An 18682-nucleotide genomic window follows, 5' to 3' on the forward strand; every position below is an offset into this window, starting at 1 on the left:
CACACCCATCTGAGAAATAGTTATTACTATTTAACACCCTTGCTTAAAAACCTGTTTTCACTATTATAAAGATAATGCATCTTCACAAATATATTTTTTCCTTCTCCTGTTAAAATTATTTTTCTTAGGATAAATTTTCCAAAGCAGAATTACTAGGTTAAAGAATATAAAGATTTTAAAGCCACCAATAACCCTTTTTCTATTCTTACTTGGAGGACTTATCAGTTCTCTTTCTTTATGTTTAATTTTTCACAGTGGTGGGAGGTGGTCCTCCATTTTCTGATGTCCTGTCCATGAGTAGATACATGTTCCTGGAAAAAAGTCTAGAATAGTAGTTCTCAAGTTCAACTGCACATTACAATTACCTAGGGAGCTGTTAAAAATACCAATGCCAAGGACCCTAGATGTTCTGATTTAATTAGTCTAGAGGAGCATGAGCATGGACTTTTCTTTTCTTTTTTTTTTTTTTTTTTGAGGCAGAGTCTCACTCTGTCGCCCAGACTGGAGTGCAATGGCACCATGTCGGTTCACTGCAACCTCTGTCTTAAAAATGTCCATGCTTGGCCAGGTGCGGTGGCTCACACTTGTAATCTCAGCACTTCAGGAGGCCAAGGCAGGCAGATCACTTGAGGTTAGGAGTTTGAGACCAGCTTGGCCAACATGGTGAAACCCCGTTTCTACTAAAAATACAAAAATTAGCTGGGCATGGTGGCGGCTGCCTATAATCCCAGCTACTTGGGAGGCTGAGGCAGGAGAATTGCTTGAACCCACGAGGTGGAGGTTGCAGTGAGCTGAGATTGCAGTGAGCTGAGATTGCGCCATTGCACTTTAGCCTGGGTGACAAGAACAAAACTCTGTCTTTAAAAAAAAAAAAAAAAAAAAAGAATATCCTTGATGAAACAGAAAAAAATATATTGGTTTTATTAGATCCCTCAGAACATGTTTTTAATTATTTGGTATGACAAGATAAGTGTGCATGAAGCACTTCTGGTGCATATCAGAGAATGATTGGTGGTCATCTTGAGAAAAACCAGTTCTCTAGTTCATTGAGTTGTGAGCTAATCTTTTTCACTGACCACTATTTTTACTTGAAAAACTGACTAACAGACAAACTATGGCTATCAAAACTTGGGTATTTGTCTGAAATTTCCCCAAAATGAAGAACGTGAGCTTGTACGTCAATAAAAATAACTGATAAACTGATATTGCTTCTTGCCAATGACAAAATTTGAGTTTTCAAACAAAAATTAGAATTTTGAAAACTTATATCTACTACCATGATCTTGACAGTGTCCCAATACTTAAAGATTTTCCTGATGATAATAAATGTGTTTTTTTTTTTTTTTGCAGGGGGGGTATCATATAATAAAATGTGTCAACATTTGGAAGATATGCATATCTCAGGAACCAATATTTTTCAAATGACTAGTGCATATATTACATCATGCATGGGTAAAAGATCCATTCAAAGAGAAAGACAGACCAGTGGATTTTATTTTATATTTTATTTATTTATTTATTTATTTATCTTGAGATGGACTTTTGTTCTTGTTGCCCAGGCTGGAGTGCAATGGTGAGGTCTCAGTTCACTGCAACCTCCGTCTCCCGGGTTCAAGCGATTCTCCTGCCTCAGCCTCCCGAGTAGCTGGGATTACAGGTGCTCACCACCATGCCCGGCTAAGTTTTGTATTTTTTTTAGTAGAGATGGGGTTTTTACCACATTCCCCAGGCTGGTCTTGAACTCCTGACCTCAGGTGATCTGCCCGCCTTGGCCTCCCAAAGTGCTAGGATTATAGGTGTGAGCCACCACACCCAGTCCCAATCGATTTTAAAAAAACAGAGGACAAAAAGTTCCTTTAATAAGGCTTCAGATTGTACATTGCAACTAACTTTTTTTTTTTTTTTCTTTAAAGACATCAGGTCTCATTATGTTGCCCAGGCTGGACTCAAACTCCTGGACTGAATTAATCCTCCCACCTTAGCCTCCTGAGTAGCTGGTACTATAAGCCCACACCACTGTGCCTGGCTGCAACCAACCTTTAAGAAATTACAATTTGTTGGCCGGGTGTGGTGGCTCACGCCTGTAATCCCAGAACTTCAGGAGGCTGAGGCAGGTGGATCATGAGGTCAGGAGTTCAAGACCAGCCTGGCCAACATGGTGAAACCCCGTTTCTACTAAAAATACAAAAAAAGTAGCTGGGCATGGTGGGGCACACCAGTAATCCCAGCTACATGGGCGGCTAAGAGAGGAGAATCACTTGAACCCGGGAGGTGGAGGGTGTAGTAAGCCAAGATTGCGCCACTGCACTCCAGCCTGGGACAGGGCGAAACTCTGTCTCAAAAACAAAAAGAAATTACCGCTTGTTGCATTTCCATGTAGTATCAAAGAAAAACCACAATGATCAGAAAAAAACTATCTAAAAACTTCTTCCAGCTACATAGCTGTGTGAAGCCAGATTTTCTTCACATCCTTCAACTAAAACAACATATTGCAACAGACTGAATGCAGATGCATATATGAGAATCTACTAGCTAAAGCTGACATTAAAGAAATTTGTAAAAATGTAAAACACTGACACCCTTCTCATTATATTTTTTGTTTTGGAAAGTATAGCTGTTTTTCATAAAAATATTTGTGTTAAAGTACAATGTTTGCTGTTATTTAGTTTTAAATTCTAATACAGTAATTGATAATACACATATCCCACATAAACAAAAGCTCATTAATTTTTAAGACTTCTTGTTTGAGAACTACTACTCAAAATTTTTTGTTTGTTTGTTTGTTTTGAGAGAGGGTCTCTGTCGCTCAGGCTGGAGTGCAATGGCACAATCATAGCTCCTGACTATAACCTCAACCTCCTGGCAACCCTCCAATCTCAGCCTCCTGAGTAGCTGGGACTACAGGTGCACGCCACCACACCTAGCTTTTTTTTTTTTTTAATTATTATTATTATTATTTTTTTTTTTTTTTTTTTTTTTTTTTTTTTTGAGACGGAGTCTCACGCTGTTGCCCAGGCTGGAGTGCAGTGGCGCGATCTCGGCTCACTGCAAGCTCCGCCTCCCGGGTTCCCGCCATTCTCCTGCCTCAGCCTCCTGAGTAGCTGGGACTACAGGCGCCCGCCACCGCGCCCGGCTAATTTTTTGTATTTTTAGTAGAGACGGGGTTTCACTGTGGTCTCGATCTCCTGACTTTGTGATCCGCCCGCCTCGGCCTCCCAAAGTGCTGGGATTACAGGCTTGAGCCACCGCGCCCGGCCAATTATTTTTATTAGAGATAAGGTCTCACTATGTTGTCCAGGCTGGTCTCAAACTCCTGAGTTCAAGTGATCTTTCTGCCTAGGCCTCCTAAAGTGCTGGGATTACAGGTATGAGCCACTGTGTCCCGCCTAGAAGTTTTGCTAAATTTTAGAGGTCTAAAATCTGAAATAGTTAAGAACCACAGACCTTTGAAAAGGAATAGATGAACTGATTGCATATTCTCCGTGAAGATTATTTCTTTCAGTTAAAAGCTTTTGAAAAGTATGAAATGGCAATGAGTTCTAGATTCTATTCCTGGTAAGAACTTGCCAACAGCTCTGACATGCCAATTAACTGCTGACCCTTAATATTAATGGGTTTTAAACAACTCTTAGACGTTCAAATCGCAACTCCTTAATATGATATACAAAGCATCCTGTATAAACTGTGCTTTCCAAGAATTAACTGATTTAATTTGTGACAACTCTATGTAGCAGGTACTGTTATCATGTATGATTTGTACATTCTGTTGAACGAATGAATGAATACAATGAGTAAATAAAAATAAGAATTTTTTTTTTTGAGACAGAGTCTTGCACTGTTGCCCAAGCTGGAGTGCAGTGGTGTGATCTCTGCTCATTGCAAGCTCCTCCTCCCGAATTCAAGTGATTCTCCTGCCTCAGCCTCCTGAATAGCTGGGATTACAAGCACGCACCACCAAGCCTAGCTAATTTTTGTATTTTTTAGTAGAGACAGGAGTTTCACCACATTGGTCAGGCTGGTCTCAAACTCCTGACCTCGTGATCTGCCAGCCTCAGCCTCCCAAAGTGCTGGGATTACAGGTGTGAGCCACCGGCCCAGACTAAGTAATTTTTTTTTTTTTTTTTTTTTTTGAGACTGAGTCTCGCTCTGTCGCCCAGGCTGAAGTGCAGGGTCACGATCTCAGCTCACTGCAAGCTCTGCCTCCCAGGTTCATGCCATTCTCCTGCCTCAGTCTCCCAAGTTGCTGGGACTACAGGTGCCTGCCACCACACCCAGCTAATTTTTTTTTTGTATTTTTAGTAGAGGCGGGGTTTCACCATGTTAGCCAGGATGGTCTCGATCTCCTGACCTCGTGATCCACCCGCCTCGGCCTCCCAAAGTGCTGGGATTACAGGCGTGAGCCACCACGCCCGGCCAGTAATTTTTTTTTTTTTTTTTTTTTTTTTGAGACGGAGTCTTGCTCTGTCACCCAGGCTGGAGTGCAGTGGCCGGATCTCAGCTCACTGCAAGCTCCGCCTCCCGGGTTTACGCCATTCTCCTGCCTCAGCCTCCCGAGTAGCTGGGACTACAGGTGCCCACCACCGCGCCCGGCTAGTTTTTTGTATTTTTAGTAGAGACGGGGTTTCACCGTGTTAGCCAGGATGGTCTCCATCTCCTGACCTCGTGATCCGCCCGCCTCGGCCTCCCAAAGTGCTGGGATTACAGGCTTGAGCCACCACGCCCGGCCAGTAATTTTTAAATCTAGATCCAAGTTCAGTTTAGAAAAGAGAAGCATTCTCAATTCCAGCTCTGTTCACCCAATTAATGATCACTTCCTGTCTTTTTCCTCATTATCTGCAGTTTTCTTCTGTGTTTTTACTGCCACCTGCTTCTCTGTTTCATCTCTTCAAAAGTCTCACTGTTAATTCCTTTCTTTCTTGGGATTTTAGATCCCTCTAAATCTGCATGCACCTTTTGAAAACAAATACAAACATCACAATCTTTACCAACTAGTCTCATAAGAACTAACCTTCACGGAGTCATCACTACGTGATACATGCTTTACTGCATGACCTGACTTAGTCTTCATTGGGTAGCTACGGTACTATTTTTATCATCCCTATTTTACAGGGATGGGAAAACAGAAGTTAACAGAACCAAAATAACTTGGCCAAATTTCACAGCTAGATAGTGGTAGAGCCAGGATTTGATTTAAACCTGTGTCTTTTCCTCCTACAGCTTTAATTAGAAATAATTTACAAGTTATAAAATTCACCTATTTTAAGTGTACAATTAATGCTTAGTAAATTTATAGAGTTGTGCAACTATCACCACAATTCAGTTGTTAGAATATTTTCCTCACCCCAAAAAGTTTCCTTGTGCTCATTTGCAGTCAATTCCTGCTCCCACCCCTAGCACCAGACAACTACTAATCAGCTTTCTGTCTCTAAAGAGTTGTCTTTTGTGGAACTTACATAAATGGAATCCTACATTGCATGTAAATGGAATCTTTGTGTCTGGCTTTTTTCATTTAGCATGTTTTTGAAGTTCATCCATGTTGTATAATGTGTCAATCATTCATTCCTTCTTATTGCTGAACAATATTCTGTTGTACAAATGTACCATATTTTGTTTATCCATTCACCATTTGGGGCGTTTCCACTTTTTGGCTATTATGAATAATGCTGTTGTGAACATTCACATACAAGCTTCCGTGTGGTCATATATTTTCATCTCTCTTGAGCAGTACCTAGGAGTGAAATTTCTGAGTCATAGAGTAAGTTTATATTGAATTTTTTTTTTTTTTTTTTGAGATGGAGTCTCCCTCTGTCACCCAGGCTGGATTGTAGTGGCACAATCTCGGCTCACTGCAACCTCTGCCTCCTGGGTTCAAGCAATTCTCCTGCCTCAAACTCCCAAGTAGCTGGGACAGATACGTGCCATCAGGCCCGGCTAATTTTTGTATTTTTAGTAAAGATGGGGTTTCACCGTGTTAGTCAGGATGGTCTCAATCTCCTGACCTTGTGATCTGCCTGCCTTGGCCTCCCAAAGTGCTGGGATTAGAGGATTAAGCCATCGCGCCTGGCCTATGTTGAACTTTTAAAGAAACTCCAAAACTATTTTCCAAAGTGGCAGTATCATGTTATATTCCCACTAACAATGCATGAAGGTTCTAATTTCTCCACATCCTCATACACATTTGGCATTGTCAGTCTTTTTAAATATAACCATTCTAGTGAACGTAAAGTGGTATCTCTGTGGTTTCAGTTGGCATTTCCCTAACAACTAATGCTGTTGAATATCTTTTCCTGCATTTGTTAGCCATCCATATATCTTCTTTGGTGAGAACTCACGACTACAGAGTAAGTGCCACTCAACCAATGTTTCCCAAACATGCCATACTCATTCTTGCCTCTCTGCTTTTCATTTATTTATTTTTTTGAGACAGGGTCTCCCTGTATCACCCAGGCTGGAGTGCTGTGGTGCCATCACAGCTCACTGCAGCCTCAACCTCCCGGGCTCGAGCTCGAGTAGCTGGGACCACAGGTGCCTGCCATCAAGGCTGGCTAATTTTTGTGTTTTTTGTAGAGACGGGGTTTTGCCACGTTGCCCAAGCTGATTCAAACTCCTGAGCTCAGGCAATCCGCCTGCCTTGGCCTCCCAAAAGGAGACCTCCCAAAGTGCTGAGATTACAGACATGAGCCGTTGTGCCCGGCCACCTCTCTGCTTTTAAGTATACTCTTCCTCTAATCGAAAATGCCCTGTTATTTTATGATCCAAATTTACCATTTCAAACAATTTATCGGCCAGGCATGGTGGCTCACACCTGTAATCCCAGCGCTTTGGAAGGCCGAGATGGGTGGATCACCTGAGGTCAGGAGTTCAAGACCAGCCTGCCAACATGGTGAAACCCTGTCTCTATTAAAAATACAGAAAATTAGCCAGGAGTGGTGGCACAAGGCTGTAATCCCAGCTACTCGGGAGGCTGAGACAGGAGAATTGCTCGAACTCGGGAGGCGGAGGTTCGAGTGAGCTCAGAGATCATGCCATTGCACTCCAGCCTGGGCGACAGAGTGAGACTTCCTCTCAAAAAAAAAAAAAAAAATATATATATATATATATAAACTAGCCAGGCGAGGTGGTGGATGCCTGTAATCCCAGCTACTCAAGAGGCTGAGGCAGGAGAATCATTTGAACCCGGGAGGCAGAGGTTGCAGTGAGCTGAGATCACTCCACTGCACTCTAGCCTGGGCGACAGAGCGAAACTCTGGCACAAAAAAAAAAAAAAAGTAAGGCCAGACGCGGTGGCTCATGCCTGTAATCCCAGCACTTTGGGAGGCCGAGGCATATGAATCACCTGAGGTCAGGAGTTCATGACAAGGTGGCCAACGTGGTGAAACCCCGCCTCTACAAAAATACAAAAATTAGCACCTGGGTGTAATCCCAGTTACTTGGGAGGCTGAGGTGGGAGAATTGCTTGAACCCGGGAGGCAGAGGCTGCAGTGAGCTGAGATTGTGCCACTGTACTCCAGCCTGGGCAACAGAGCGAGACTGTCTCAAAAAAAAAAAAAATTATCCACAGATTCTCCTCTCCTATAAGAGTAATGTTGGTCCAAGCCTTTATACTTCCTATCTGTCACAGTATTCTGCATATAGCAATAAGACAATAAATGTTAAGTTTATGAATGAACTTTGACCTGGTTAAAACATACAAATTCTATTCCATTTCTGAGTAGAACAGATCCTCAATATATATTTTTTGAAAACAGGTACTATAGAAGATACAAAGACAAATAAAGCAAAATAAAATATAAAAATGTTTTATTGGCCAGGTGTGGTGGCTCATGCCTGTAATCCCAGCACTTTGGGAGGCTGAGATGGGTGGATCACAAGTTCAGGAGTTCAAAACCAGCCAGGCCAAGATGGTGAAACCCTATCTCTGCTAAAACTACAAAAATTAGCCAGGCGTGGTGGCAGGTGCCTGTAACCTAGCTACTCGGGAGGCTGAGGCAGGAGAATTGTTTGAACTTGGGCAGCAGAGGTTGCAGTGAGCCAAGATTGTGCCACTGCACTCCAGCCTGGGTGACAGAGTGAGAATCCGTCTCAAAAAAAAAAAAAAGTTTTATCATCTAATACGATGCACAGATATGGGTCCTGCTCTGGTTTGAATGTGTTCCCCAAGGAACACATGTTGGAAACAATCCCCGACACAACAATGTTGGGAGGTAGGGCCTAATGGGAGGTGTTCAGGTCATGAGGATGGAGCCCTTATGAATGTGTTAATGTCCATTTTAAAAGGGCTTGAGGCTGTGAGTTCTACGGCCTGCATTCACCCTTTGCCTTTCACCTGCCAAGGGATGACACAGAAAGAAGGCCCTCATCAGATGTGGGTCCCTTGAATTTAACCTTCCCAGCCTCCAGAAATAAATTTCTTTTGTTTGTAAATTACCCAGTCTGTGGTATTCTGTTATAACAACACTCAGACTAAGACAGGCCCAAATGATGCAAAAGTATATCCTCTGCAATTGTACTACCACTTCAGGCCTAAATAAGACCCAAAGGCCTAGTATCCATTTATCTATTAATTTGTTTAACAATCATTTATTAAGCATCTTTAATGTATTTGCCACTGTGTAATAGCTATTGTTAGATGAAGAATAGAATTAATAGATACGATCTTTCTATTTGTTCATAGAAAGATGAAAAGAAATGATAGGTAATCAAATAATTCTAATACAATGATAAGTGCTATAATAAAGGTTGCTCCGGCGGGTCGCGGTGGCTCACGCCTGTAGTTCCAGCACTTTGGGAGGCCTACGTGGGCGGATCATGAGGTCAAGAGATCAAGACTATCCTGGCCAACACAGTGAAACCCTATCTGTACTAAAAATACAAAAAAATTAGCTGGGCGTGGTGGCCCGTGCCTGTAGTCCCAGCTACTCGGGAGGCTGAGGAAGGAGAATCACTTGAACCCAGGAGGCAGAGTTTGCAGTGAGCCGAGATCGCCCCACTGTGCTCCAGCCTGGCGACAGAGCGAGACTTCGTCTCAAAAATAAATAAATAAATAAAAATAAATAAATAAATAAAGGTAGCTCCACCTGTAGGACTGCACATGTTATCACAGTGTCACAAAAGAGATGACTTTGATTTGGTTCTTTAAAAAAGAATATTAGTCAAACGAAACATAGGGCTTCCTGGTGTCATTCTGGCCCAGCTCTGGGTTTTTCCCTCACCACAAACTGTCAAAAAGCCTGATCCAATTTTGTATCAGTAAAATAATCAAGACATTCGAAAAAGTGCTGGACTGATCTGGGTTCCTGGGGTTATTGGGATAATGTTAACAATAGCACTTCCCCCCACATTTCCCCTTTTCTGGAATCATTTCTAGGTATATCCTGAGTTTTTAAGACACTTAAGTAGTTTTAGAAACTAACAAGGGTAGTCTGGGTGCGGTGGCTCATCCTGTAATCTTAGCAATTTAGGGGGCTGAGACCAGAGGAGAGCTTGAGCTCAGGAATTCAAGACCAGCCTGGGCAACATAGCAAGACCTCATTTCTACTAAAAACCAAAATAACTAACTTGGCATAGTGGCACATGCCTGTAGTCCCAGCTCTTCAGGAGGCTGAGGTGGGAGGATCACTTGGGCCCAGGTGATCGAGGCTGCATGAGCTATGATCATGCCACTGCACTCTAGCCTGGGCAACAGAGCAAGAACCTGTCTCAAAACAAAACAAAACACAACATACAACAACCACCACCAAAAAAAAAAAAAAAAAAAAAAAAAAAAGGAAAGGAAAAAGAAATCAATAAGGGTAGGAGGACCTGAGGACTAGATAAAAAATGAACCTCTTGAAAAAGACTGTCTTTAGCAGTCTGATCTCTCCAGTCCTGGAGGAGAGCCCAAGAGCTGGAGGTGAGCCCAAGAGCTGGAGGCTCTGTATTATAAATAGGGTTAGTTGTTCCCAGGTAAACCATTAGGTTTTTAGATCCCCAAATTCTGCCCATTGGTATTGCTCAGTTATTGTTTGGTTTTAGCCCATACAGCCTTTTATTTAAACCTCTCTTGGACGGCTTAATCTGGAAAGCAAAAAAGGATGATGGCCAAGGAAATAGGGAAAATATGGAACAGTAATATTTGTTCTGGGCATCATTATTCTGAATAACAAGAAGCTATTTCCACGGCCATCAACCTGGTGTAATGAAAGACATTCAAATTTCAGTCATAATTTGAATACTGATGCTGAAATCTTGCTCAAACTACTCAACACTATTAAATCAGAAGCTCTTTAACAGAAAAATAATCTACCTTTAATTCTTTGGTGAAAATTAGAAGAAAGTATGTAGCAACCCCTCGTTATCAGTTTGACGATGGTGATGATAATACTAATACTTCTACTACTCACTTACATTTATAGAGCATTGTCTATGTGCCTGGCAGATTTCAGAGTGCTTTCTATGATAATGATGATTTGTTGAATTTCTAAGTCTCAGTTTCTGATATTACATCAGCTCCCTACTACGCCTGTATGAAAGACCAGTGTGTTGCAGATCACTTGTGGACAGGAGTTTGAGATCAGCCTGGTCAACATGGTTAAATCCCGTCTCTACTAAAAATTCAAAAAAAATTAGCTGGAAATTGCTTGATCCTGGGAGGCGGAGGTTGCAGCGAGCCAAGATCGTGAAACTGCACTCCAGCCTAGGCAACAGAGTGAGACTCCATCTCCAAAAAAAAAAAAAAAAAAAAAAGGGCTGGGCACAGTGACTCATACCTGTAATCCCAGCACTTTGGGAGGTCGAGGTGGACAGATCACCAGATCACATGGCAAAATCCCATCTCTACTAAAAGTACAAAAATTAGCTGGGCCATGGTGGTGGGCACCTGTAATCCCAGCTACTCAGGAGGCTGAGGCAGGAGAATCGCTTGAACCCAGGAGGTGGAGGTTTGCAGTGAGCCGAGATCACACCACTGCACTCCAGCCTGGGAGACAAGAGCGAGACTCCGTTTCAAAAAAAAAAAAAAAAGCAAAGAAAAAAAAAGACCAGTGTGTTGCTGTTTGTCTTAGGCAGCTTGAGGTGCTGTAACAAAATACCGTAGATTAAGTGGTTTAGACAACAGATTTTGACCGGGTGCAGTGGCTCATGCCTATAATCCCAGCACTTTGGGAGGCTGAGGCAGGTGAATTACCTGAGGTCAGGAATTCAAGACCAGACTGACCAATATGGTGAAACTCCATCTCTACTAAAAATACAAAAATTAGCCAGGCTTGGTGGCAGGCACCTGTAGTCCCAGCTACTCAGGAGGCTGAGACAGGAGAATTGCTTGAACCCAGGAGGCAGGGGTTGCAGTGAGCCGAGATCACGCCATTGCACTCCAACCTGGGCGACAGAGCAAGACTCTGTCTAAAAACAAACAAACAAAAATAAAAAAAAAAACAAGCAAAAAAAACCCAGATATTTATTTCTCGAAGTTCTGGAGGTTGGGACATCCCAGATCACAGGGTCAGCATGATCAGGTTCTTGGTAATGGCCTTCGGCCTGGCTTGCAGATGGCCAACTTCCAGCTGTGTCCTCACATGGGGAGAGAGACACACACACACACACCTATCAAGACACTAATCTCAATATGGGTCTTTACTCTCAAGACTTCATCTAAATCTAATTACCTCCCAAGGTCTCACCCCTCAAAACCCACCACACTAGGAGTTAGGGCTTCAACATGCAAGTTTAAGAGGGGCACATTCTGTCCGTAACGTCGTTCTAGGAACTGCTTCTCCAACCTGGCTGCACATTTTATCATTCAGGGAGGCTTTTAAAAAATACCAATGCCTATATGCTAGACCAATTAACTCAGAATATCTGGAAGTAGAGCCTAGCTCCTCTTTGTAGATTGAACGAGAGTTAGAAAAGGGTAACTAAGGCCAGGCGCGGTGGCTCACACCTGTAATCCCAGCAGTTTAGGAGACTGAGGCAGGCGGATCACCTGAGGTCGGGAGTTTTAAACCAGCCTGGCCAGCATGGTGAAACCCAGGCTCTACTAAAAATACAAAATTAGCTGGGCATGGTGGCCACATGTCTGTAATTCCAGGTACTCGGGAGGCTGAGACATGAGAATCACTTGAACCTGGGAGGTGGATGTTGCAGTCAGCCAAGATCGTACCACTGCACTCTAGCCTGGGCGACAGAATGAGACTTTGTCTCAGAAAAAAAAAAGAAAGAAAGAAAGAAAGAAAGAAGAGGGTAACTCACATTCACATTTTCCCTCAGTAAGGAGCATCCAACTTCTTTTCTTAAAGCCTTAGTGGTCAGCCCAAGGAGCCCTGATTTCACTCAATTTTCACTCCGTTTCTGGGTTTCTGTTTTTCTATGTGGGAAGAAAATCTAAACAGAAGCTTCTTTGAGGATTTCTATGTTTTGTTTTAAGACCAGGTTTTGTTTTGTCACACGGGCTGGAGTGCAGTGGCATGATCAGGGCTCACTGCAGCCTCAGCCTCTTGGGCTCAGGTGACCCCCTCCTTTAACCTCCCAAGTAGCTGGGACTACAGGCCTGCAACACCATGCTGGCTAATTTTTGTAATTTTTTTTTAGATGGGGTTTCGCCATGTTGCCCAGGTTGGTCTTGAAATCCTGGGCTCAAGTGAGCTGCCCCCCTTGGCCTCCCAAAGTACTGGGATTACAGGCGTGAGCCACTGTGCCTGGCCAATTTCTTTTTTCTTTTTTCTTTTTTTTTTTTTTGAGACAGAGTCTTACTCTGTTGCCCAGGCTAGAGTGCAGTGGTGCGATCTCAGCTCGCTGCAACCTTTGCCTCCCGGGTTCAAGCGATTCTCCTGCCTCAGCCTCCTGAGTAGCTGGGAATACAGGCGTGTGCCACCACGCCTGGCTAATTTTTGCATTTTTTAGTAGAGACAGGGTTTCACCATATTGGCCAGGCTAGTCTCGAACTCCAGACCTTGTGATCCGCCCACCTCGGCCTCCCAAAGTGCTGGGATCCGGCGCCCGGCCACCTGGCCGATTTCTATGGTTTTTAAAGAAAAGGTGTTTTTGAGGCATGATTAACACAGTATTTTCCTTTTCTCAGAGTCCTATCAGGTCTCTTATTATTCGTTTCTGGGATAACTTGTGTTTTTCTTTTGAAGATACTCTGCCCTGGATTTACTAATTTGCTTACTATATATTGACTGCATTCCATGCATCAAGAGCTGTGCTGAGTGGTGGGGATTTAAAGAAGATAATGAATCTCTTATCCCTAAAGAATTCACTCTTCAGGGTAAGAGACCCACACAAATAACACATATAAAATGTGAAAAGTTAATGTAAAAGTATTGTGAAAGGCTCTGGGAAGGGAGCAGTTAATTGTGGACTATCAGGGAAAACTAAAAAGGGAATGCGCTTGCCCTTTGAGTTGAGCTTTAAGGACATGATGACAATATGGGATGGGAAGTAGAGGGAGTAGAGGGGGGCATTTCTGGGAGAGGAATAGTGCAAACAGTGGTTTAGAGGTGTGATGGAATGTTAAGTGGTCCAGTTTAACTCAAATTCAGGGCATTTAAGGAGATTATAGAAAATGAGAACAGTGGCTCACTCCCAGCACTTTGAGAGGTCAAGGCGGGCCCATCACCTGAGACCAGGAGTTAGAGACCAACATGGTGAAACCCCATCTCTACTAAAAATACAAAAAATTAGCTGGGCATGGTGGCGGGCACCTGTAATCCCAGCTACCCTGGAGGCTGAGGAAGGAGAATCGCTTGAACCTGGGAGGTGGAGGTTGTAGTAAGCCAAGATCGTGCCATTGCACTCCAGCCGGGGCAACAAAAGGGAAACTCCGTCTCAGAAAAAAAAAAAAAAGAATAGGATAGTAATTTCTATCTTATTTTAAGGAGGTAAAGATTAGAGGAGGAAGTTTGAAGAGAGTGGTTTAGCCTTGAAACAGCCATTTTGCAGAATGAAAAAGGGAGTTCACTAGGAATAATGACATCAGCTACCATTTATGAGTGCTTACTATGTGCTAGGCATTCTGCTAGGTTCACCATATATATTGATGAACTAAGCAGCCATGGTCCTTGTTCTCTTATGGAGCCTACAATCTGGTAGGGGAGATAGAAAACAAATAGGTATATTCTTTTTGGGGGATGTAGGGGGACAAGGTCTCACTCTGTCACCCAGGATAGAGTACAGTGGTGTGATCACTGCTCACTGCAGCCTTGACCTCCAGGGCTCAGGTGATCCTCCTGCCTCAGCCTCCCAAGTAACTGGGACCACAGGTGGAAGCCCCCATGACTTGCTAATTTTTTATTTACTTATTTATTTTTTTGAGATGGAGTTTCGCTCTTGTTGCCCAGGCCGGAGTGCAATGGCACGATCTTGGCTCACCGCAACCTCTGCCTCCCAGGTTCAAGCGATCCTCCTGCCTCAGCCTCCCAAGTAGCTGAATTACAGGCATATGCCACCACGCCCAGCTAATTTTGTAATTTTAGTAGACACAGGGTTTCCCCCATGTTGTTCAGGCTGGTTGCGAACTCCCCACCTCAGGTGATTGGCCTGCCTTGGCCTCCCAAAGTCCTGGGATTATAGGCGTGAGCCACTGCTCCCAGCCTGCTAATTTATTTTTATATTTTGTAGAGAGAGGGGTCTCCCTATTTTGCCCAGGCTGGTTTTAAACGCCTCTTGTTTTTTTTAGACAAGGTCTCACTGCGTCACCCGGGCTGGAGTGCAGTGGTGTGATCTGGCTCATTGCAGCCTCAACCTCTTGGGCTCAAGCAATCCTCCCACCTCAGCCTCCCAAGTAGCTAGAACTACAGACACGCACCACCACATCCAGCTAATTTTGTTTATGTAGAGACAAAGTCTCACTATGTTGCCCAGGCTGGTCTCCAACTCCTCAACTCAAGTGATTCTCCCACCTCGTCCTCCCAAAGTGCTAGGTTTACAGGTGTGAGCCACCTTGCCCAGTCTAGATTAGTATTTTTTTACATAGGTCTGAAGAGGAGACCGATGGGCCAGCCGCAGTGGCTCACACCTGTAATCCCAGCATTTTGGGAAGCCGACGCGGGCAGATCACCTGAAGTCAGGAGTTCAAGACCAGCCTGACCAACATGGAGAAACCCCGTCTCTACCAAAAATACAAAAATTAGCCCGGCGTAGTGGCGGGCACCTGTAATCCCAGCTACTCAGGAGGCTGAGGCAGGGAGAATTGCTTGAACCTGGGAGGTGGAGGTTGCAGTAAGCTGAGATTGCATCACTGCACTCCAGCCTGGGAGACAAAGCAAGAAAAAAGAAAGAGGAAACCTATGAAGTTTTGAAATAATAAGATATTGGATAAAATGGCATTCATTGGGAAATTGTCTCTTGTACAAAATGCCTAAGTAGGGTCTCTATAAGAAAACTGTAATTAAAGGGGAGTGAAAACAAACCCTTTGCTTACAGTTTCAGTGGGTTTAATGAAAATGTATTTATATGGATGAGCCAGCGCACCCCACATGCAGTTTGTATCTAATGTATTTGGATTTAGAGTTATTGCAAACAAATTCAAAAACACTAGAATAGATTCATTGTCTCCTATTTTCTGTAGGAGAGGCAGTACAACCTAATTGTTAAATTGAGGGCATTAACATTAGACAGACCTGGTTTTGATTCTTGCTCAGCCACTTCCTAGCCCTGGGACCTTAGGCAAGTTATTCAACCTCTCTAGGCCTAGTTTTCTCATTAGTGCTGTGCAGATAACAAAAGAACCTACTTCAAAGGATTGTTGTAAATATTAAATGAAAATTTAAAGCATTTAGCCCAGTGCCTGGAAGGCAGTCACTGACACATTCCATTGCAGAAAGACATAATAGAAACAATACAATATCAAACACTTATTATGCCAGCTACTGTGCTAAGTATTTTAAATTCATTATTTCATTTAATCCTTTGAGATAGGTATTATTTCTTATTCACATTTCACTTGAGGAAAGGGTGGTTTAAGGAATTTCAGTAACCAGAGAACTATACAAATATCCAGTTAGCACCATCACCCTCAGGTGTGTATGTGTAATTTGATGCAAACATACGCATGCATGTAAATCCAAGAATATTTACATACCCATTATTGCCTGTACCATGTTTGCTGGCACTTCCACCTGGATTGATGGTGCTGTCGTAACATAGTGGCATTAGTGGAACTGGCTGGAGGAGCACCCACTCAACCAGAATGGGTGTTTTATTGGAAAGGGTGATGCATTGCAAAGGCCCAACTCTGTCTCTACCTTGCCCTCAGACCTTGAATAAGTCATTTAACTAAGTCTTTGGGCCTCAGTTTCCTCATCTGTAAAATAAGGGGGCTGGCTCAGGTCTACTCTAATCAGCTCTGAATCAAAAGCAGCCCTCAGTCCTGCCACCTTGTATACGCAGTTCTATACAAACACACTCGCCCCCATGGCAACAGCCACTCAGCTCTCAGCAGCACTGGTATGCCGCTCTACTCCAGCCAACAGTACTATTTCCATCGCAAATTCCTGGGTGAATAGAGGGCTTGGATGGGGGAGGGATCTGTTCATCAGTAATCTTAAAGCCCCTGGCATTAAAAGAAAGTCTAGAATAAATTGTCTGTGGGTGGTGCATATGTGCTAAATCAGAAACATAGCATCAGCATTTAATTCACAATATCATCCTTCTAGGAGGTGGAGGAGCTATCTTAGCTGAGGTGAAATTTAGAGGGTCACTTTGCCACTGAAGTGCTGAGTCCATGAGTGGAGGAAACTGTGACCCAAGTTATTTAAAATTGGGGAGGATGCCAAAAGAACATTGCCAGAGGGTGTTTAAATCAATCTGGATTTTTGAGAAGCAATTCCAGTGTTTATTTCCAAGCTACATAGATAGACTCTCTTATTATCTTATTACAGCAGACATTTATCAGAGCTCCATCTTGGAAGCACAGAGACTCTGGGGCAAAGGGACTGAGAGTCAAGATTCAAGAGAAAGAGAACATCTCTTTTCAAAAAAAGGAGGAGATATCCTTGAGAAGGCTGCCCTATATCTGCCCTACCCTCTATTTTCAAACCTTCACCAAGTTGTTTCTAGAGTCTGTTGCTGATAATGGTGAAATGGTGATGATGACAATGATGAATTCATGACAAGGATTAGCTCTTGCCTTTTCTTCCTCCACATTGCATAGATTTGAGCCAAACGGGGCACTATTCTTTTATAACTCAGATGAAAAGGAAGTGGATGCTCACTAAGATACAGTTTGAATTGCCTTTCTCAGAAGGAGTGGTTCCAGGAGAAATGTAATAGGCACTTCACTAAGTTTCCAGCTGAGGGCAGCCGTGTTAGCCTTTGCTGACTGTAGTCAGAGACACAGCTGTGTCCATGAGCTGGGGCAATCCAGGAATGAATAGATGGTCTTTGCTGAGGATTGTATGAGCCGCACAACTTTCTGAGCTATGACATGCAGGGCAAATCAAAGCTGGCTGCTCCTTACAAACCTGTGGAGTTGGACTTGCTGTTTTTCCTCTTGCCACTAGAGGGTAGACTATGAAAAGAAGATTAGCGTATTTTTATCCTTGCCTAGTTAGCCCTGTACGAATTCTAAGTGTTCAAGGATAAGAAATCTTGATCTTGCTAACACATATTTCTGTCCAAGCTATTTCCTGGCTTACACATGTTCAATGGCTCCCTAAATTTTCCAGAATAAAGTCTGAGTTGATGAGAATGGCATACAAGTTCTTCCCAAATTCGCCTTGGTCTTCCCTCATAACTCTGCCCTTTAGTCCCCTGCTCTTCATCCAAAATACAAATCCTTGGGGAAGTAGTGTAGTGGAAAGAACATAGGTGTTGGAGCCAACTAGAAGTCAGTTAATTATCCCAGGCCACTAATTTTCCATCAGTACCACATTGTATGTCTATTGTATCTCTTAGAGAAACTCTTTGAGGGCAGGGACCATGTCCACCTTGCTCAAACTTGTATCTTTTTGTTTGTTTGTTTGTTTTGAGACAGAGTCTCGCTCTGTCACCCAGGCTGCAATGCAGTGGCGCAATCTCGGCTCACCATAACCTCTGCCTCCAGGGTTCACGCCATTCTCTTGCCTCAGCCTCCCATGTAGCTGGGACTACAGGAGCCCACCACCTCGCCCGGCTAATTTGTTGTATTTTTAGTAGAGACGAGGTTTCACCGTGTTAGCCAGGATGGTCTTAATCTCCTGACCTCGTGATCCGCTGCCTTGCCTCTCAAAGTGCCGGGATTACAGGCGTGAGCCACCACGCCCAGCCTCAAATATATATCTTTAGTGCCTAGCACTCTTCATGGGAGCTCATTAAATATTTATCGATCAAAACAATACATGAATGATTACATCTATAGCACTGTTGTCCTCCTGGTCCAAGTTACTACCACCTCTCACCTGCTCTGCAGTGGGGTCCCAAGTGGTCTCCCTACATCTCCTTTTGCTCATTACAATCCATTTTATACTCTGCAGCAAGAATGATCTTTCCAAAATGCAATTTTGCTTTAAAACCCTTCAATGGCTTCCCATTGCTCTTAAAATAAATACTGTTATATTCTGAATATGACCCACAAAGTAATTATAATTTCATTTATTAGCAGTTTGGCCACTTGCTAGTTATGTGATTATTAGACAATTAGTAAATCTCACTGAGTTTTGGTTTCCTCATCTTAAAAATGTGAACAATAGGCCAGGCACAGTGGCTCACACCCGTAATCCCACTTTGG

The sequence above is a fragment of the Macaca fascicularis genome, chromosome 16 (assembly GCF_037993035.2).
Source record: "Macaca fascicularis isolate 582-1 chromosome 16, T2T-MFA8v1.1".
NCBI classification, from domain to species: Eukaryota; Metazoa; Chordata; class Mammalia; order Primates; family Cercopithecidae; genus Macaca; species Macaca fascicularis.